Here is a 6000-nt window from a genome sequence, read left to right as displayed (position 1 = left end):
GAGAGAGGTATTAATGACATCAGTTAGTGAAGGCAATACTGGATCTAAGCACTCAAGCAGCAGTGATGTTGGAATTGGATCAAGTTCACATGACTTTGGTACACTCTTCATCAGGATTGTACATACGAAATCCATAGAGACAGATTCAAATGCTGCTAACGGTTGCCGCTCAAATTCTGTATCCCAACTGTATGGTGACGACGAGTCAATTGAAACTGTGGTGTCAAGCTTATCTCTAAGGTTTGTACTTTGTCACGGAAGAAATTTGCAAACATGTCCGGAAGGTCGACTGGAGAGAAGGTAGTTGGAAGTGGTGTTGATTTCTTCCTTGACATTAGCTTGTTAGTAATCTCGAAGAGCTCTTTACAGCTGAAACTTTCCATGATCTTAGTAGTGTAGTGGGCTGATTTCGCTGCATGGACTATATTTGTGACATTCTTCTTAGCGACTTCATAGATTTGCTTATGAATAGTGAGTCTGGTGGAAAGCCAAAGCCTCTCAGCTTTAAGGCGGTCTCTTTTAGCAGTGCAAAGCTGGTCCCTAACATTGCTATACCATGGAGAACACTTTTGAATTGATACTCTGCACTTGGTAGCTGGGGCATGTTTGTCAAGAAATGAACGCAGACAGTTATCGAGTTGTTCTGCGGTAGGAGCTAAGCAAGTTGTTAGGTTAGCTTGGATGTCGTGCATTAGTTTGGTTCTATTTATCATACGGAGGTTTCTCTTAGTAGCAGATAAAGGTGGAGGGTTAGGGACTGATACCTCAAGATGGCATATAATGCAGAGGTGATCGGATGCAATGTTATCATCAGGTCTATGAAGAATCCAGTCTAAAATGTGACCATGTTTATGGGTGGGTTGGTTAACTGACTGTTTGAGGTTGAAAACATTAATGGAATCTATGAGTTTTTATGTATTTGAGTTTCCGGGACAGTCAAAGTGAAAGTTGAAATCTCCAAGAATAATCAGGTTGCCACCTATTGAATTTCCATAGTCCAGGAAACTGCTCCAAAAAGAGAGAGTCAACCAGCTTGTTTTTTCTACTAGGAGGAGGGCGGTATAGGCAGAAAAAATGGACTGACCTTTGCTCCAGTGTGAGTGTGGTTTGGACTAGTTCAAACGATGTGTGGTCGAAATTGAATGTTGTGGTGTAGTTAAGACGTTTTATCATGGAGTTCCTTGTGATGACAGCAATTCCATCTCCGCGAGAATTACGGGGGAACGACTTGATGGAGTAATCAGTGGGTGTTAGATCCGCACACTTGGGCTCATCTAATGTTTTAGCCATGTTTCTGTCAGGAAAAATATGTCAACATTCTGGTCGTTGATAAAATTAACTATTTATGTGCGCTTTTCCGGTGGTCCTACTGACTGGGCATTGAATAATGCAATGCGCAGAGGTATTTGTTCACGTTTGAACATTGATATTATCATTGATTGATAAAATCAGCTGATGGCCCCAATTCAGATAACCTACGGAAATTAACTCTTATGCATTAAATCTGTTTAATTATATTTTTTAAAACAATTTCCTTATTAAATGGCAATGCATTGTACTTCCCTCGTTTATTTTGCTATAAGCTGTTTATATAAAAATTTTCATGTCAAAGTCGTACATGGAAAATTTTGACAGAAACGTTTCGAATACATGAACAATGATTTTTACAAACTTTTGTCGTATATTGCCTTAGAATTTTTCAGAAATATATTAGAACTTCACATATGCGCCAACGTAAAACAACAGCATTCGTTAGTATATACTAATTATATAGGAAATGGGGTAGGAATGTGCTTAAAATGTTAATGGTATCGAACATAGTTCCAGTATAAACAGATGTTTGCGGCCCCCTCTACCCGGGATTAAAAGTGGTTTACGTCCAGGTGTTACGAATAGTAAGACGCTTATTACAGAAATTACAAGAGCTTCCTGGAACATATTGATACAGAGCTAGATGGAGATGATGAGTCAGTGGAAGTACGAGCGTCTCAAATGATGGAATTTGGAAGTGATGATGAGGAGGGCATAACCAAGGCAATAGAGCCCATATTCCCCTCGGCTACGCGCTATCTTTGCACTAAACATCTGAAGGATAATGTCAGGCACTACCTTCAAAATAAAATTGGGGTGGAAAAGGGTGAACGTGATATAATAGTGGCCCAAATATTTAGTACCGGTGGCATCGCAGACGCAAATATTACAATATATTTTGAATGCCGATTAGAACATCCGGAAACAATCATCAGTGAAGAGCATCTGATATTTTGCACCATACTTTAAAAACAATTTTAAACCAAGACTACACAAATAAGTTTTCAAACCAACCCGCAAGAAATACAGAACGTGTGAATTGGACAAATAACAACGCAGAGTCCATCAATAACATTCTGAAACTCTGTTGATTGGAAACGCGCAAGACCTAATATATAAACTTTTCAAAGTGACACAGATACATTTAATTTATTATAGAAGCGCTCTTGATGACAGCGGTAATAATCAGCAGCAGGGAGGATGAACAGACCATTTTTAGGAGTGTCTATTTTTGAAAATAAAACTTCATACGATAAATGAAAATACAAGGTCAATAACGTCAAACCGAAGCCTTTAACTTACCGATATTTTCTTTAATTGGGTTAGCTCATTTTGCTACTTCATCTTTGTCGTTCGTGTTTTCAAATTTGTATGTGTTCGTTTACCCGTCAGACACTTATTCGTGGTCGTCACCTTCCCTGCTGCTGTAGTGTGTGAGTTACTAAATCATTAATAATGTAAAATAATAATATGTGATTGTACTCCAATAATGAAATCTCACACGGCTAGATTAGCTCGAGAGCGACTAGAGGCAATTAAGCAATATATCCCTGTTCGTGATGTTGTCAAGCAGCGACTACAAGGCGTTAGGAGTCTCAGGTGGAATTTGCAGAAGGTGCGGAACAATTATTTAAACCGGTTACAAAGGCTACCGAAGGAGTTACAAAAGCTACCAAAGGTATTCTTCCTATATTGGAGCAAACTGCTATAACAGCTGAAAAAATAGCAGAAAGAACTTAAAATACAAAAAAAAGATTCCACAAGAACTTCCAGGTGAAATAACTGCTGCTCAGCCCTTTGACAAGGTAGAAATACTTGAGAGTATTGACGAGCTTATTTCTGAAGTAGCCGATATAAAGAATCTTATACCAGAAACAGAACCAGAACAAGCAAGAGCCAAACTTCATGTACATGACAAATTTACCGAAGAAGGCATCACCTACAAAACAACAACCACAGCAACCAGCCCAGATTACAAGTGAGGAAGATGTAAGCTCTACCTCCGGTGCAACCGGAAGTGGTCTTGATACTCGAGGAAGTGGTCATATTACTCTATGTCCCAGCGTCGTCCTTGCTGACGTGAACAGACTAGAAAGTCTGACTGACGGAAAACGAGCCGGTAATAATTCCCCAGAAATCACTAATGAAGCAGCAGATATTTGTCAACGATTATTTACAGGCGGTATCATGGACGTTAATGCTAACCGGTCTCTCATCAATGAGATCGTTGATGATTACCGCGACGATGAAATTGTTGATGAATGAGGGTATGCAATTAGATACAATGACTAAAATAAGACGATCATACATAATGTTCATCGTGGACTGATCATGGTCAGGGTGATAATTCGAGATTACCAACATACAAAGCGATCGACGAAGATGGACTCGGTCATGTTGTTCAGGGTCTATTTAGAAGGATAGCCACAAAAGCAATACCGATTGCAAAACAATTACCTATAAAAGCTATTGACGTTGTTCGTGATAAAGGCATTGGTGCTGTCGGTGATGTTGCTAGTAAAGCATTCTTAGCAATCAAGGATAGTCTAGCACGATTAATAAGACGAAAACCTCAGCCAGTTAAATTACCCAGCACTGAAGTGATGCCTTCAAATGTCAGGAAAATAATAAATCAAGCTGCAAATCAAAAATTGGCAAAGTTGGCTGGTGTACCCCTGTCAGAAAAAAAAACAAATATAGCTGCTACTCTGATAGCAGGAACTGGTCTTCGTGTTAGACGATAACAATTATTTTAAAAATGTTCAAACGTATATCTGATCCAACATTTGGCATGGATGCACCAGTTCTTAAAGCTGAATCTGTTCGCGATTATCGGTATTATTTTTATGATTCACGAGAGCCAAATCAGCGTGGACGAATCGAACTTCAAGTTCAGGAATCAAGCAGATATTTCTTACCCACTGAAGCATTTATTGAAGTGGAAGGTGAAATTCCGAAAACAGATAATACTAAATATAGAGCTGATATTAGTGTTGGTTTTGTTAATAGTGGTATTATGGCGTTATTTAACAGTGTTAACACATGATTGATGGGGAAAAAAAACATTGAAATATGTCAAAACGACGTCGATGTTGTCATGACGATGTTGGGTCTAGCAAGGTATTCCGATGAATATTCAAGATCAACTGGTCCGTCAATGATGTTTGCCAAAGACACTTCTGACCACCCTACCAACATACAGTATAAAATAAGATGACTAAGAAACATCGCCGACAACAATCACGCTGATGTGTGGCCGGTGGTTCATGGTGCTAATCCAAATTTCAACTTAGGATTTGCAATGCGTCAATCAATGCTGAAAGATGGAAGCAGAAGATTTTCATGCGCAATTCCACTGTCCCACATCTTTAGATTTTGCAGGAATACTATAAAAGGTATTTTTGGAGCAAAGCATACAGTTGTGCTTGTAAGAAAGGCTACTGACGATAATGCAATCTGGTGTCCTATCGTTGATGCTGGTAAAGTAATGCTGACAAAACTGTCGATGTGGATACCAACAATGATATCATCACTCGATGCAGAACAACGGTAACTCTCCTTTGTGGAATCGGGTGGTACATCATCATTATCATGGTGACGGTGACAACAGATAGTGTCCAAAGTAACACTAATGGTTTATTCACATGAAAGATAGCATCGCAGCAAGGTATTTTTGCACCGCGACTTATATTTATTGCTTTCCAAGATGCTGAATGAGTAAACTCACAAACACACAGTATAATGATATTTAACAAACTTGGTGTTACTGCAGTTTCACTGAGAATAGATGGACATCAAGAACCATCCGAAGATGTATTATTGAATTTTGAACAGAATCATTTTGCCCGTGCATATCATCGTTTGATGACATTCATGGGACGTGATCAGATTGTTGATTCTGGTGTACAGATATCAGAACTAGATTTTACAACGGTGTATCCGATCTATTACTTTTCGCTTGAACACCTAGATTTATTTAGACAATCTGTCGTTGATATACATTTTCCAGCTCATGTGACAAGAGGAGCTATAGCTAATTACAGAGCAATCGCTGTTATACTCCCATACAAAACAATGTTACTTGAAGGTGTTGGTGGACGAATCAGAGTTATTGATGCCCCAGTAGAAAATATGTAATTAAATCGCTCATGATATTGTAATGTCATATCATCATGTTAGTGTCAGTCTGACTCCTGATCAGATAAAAGCTACAATCAGTATCAAAAAGGAACTGTGGAATAAAACTATCACCAAAAAAAGAACAAATCAAAGGAGGTCCGAATAAACTATCATTGTCAGAACGTCAACACAGGGACTTCAATAAAGCTAAAGAATCAAAAACCGGCGTTAGACTTAAACTTTCTTCGGGTGCCATTAAAGACGCAGTCAAGACAGGTGATATATTTCCCCTTCTTTCAGCTATACTAGCGTTAATAACCGATGCAGCCCCAGCTGTTGCAAAAACAGCTGCACGCGGTGCTGCTGGAATTGCTTCTGGAATGGCATTAATGAAAGCAACAGGAAAAGGATTAAAGATTTCTAAAAAAGAAGGGGTCTGAGACTACCAGGAACTCCTTATTGGTACGGAAAAGGTTTAAGACTTCGTTTAGACGCAAAACCTCTCCGCCCTATGTCCAATTTTGATTTAATTGATCCTGCTAAGCGATTAAATATCAATACTTACAGAGG

Source organism: Sinohyriopsis cumingii, chromosome 16 (assembly GCF_028554795.1).
Source record: "Sinohyriopsis cumingii isolate HCF-2022 chromosome 16, ASM2855479v2, whole genome shotgun sequence".
Lineage (NCBI taxonomy): Eukaryota > Metazoa > Mollusca > Bivalvia > Unionida > Unionidae > Sinohyriopsis > Sinohyriopsis cumingii.
The sequence above is the reverse complement of the archived record's forward strand: the minus strand, read 5'-3'. Positions refer to the sequence as shown.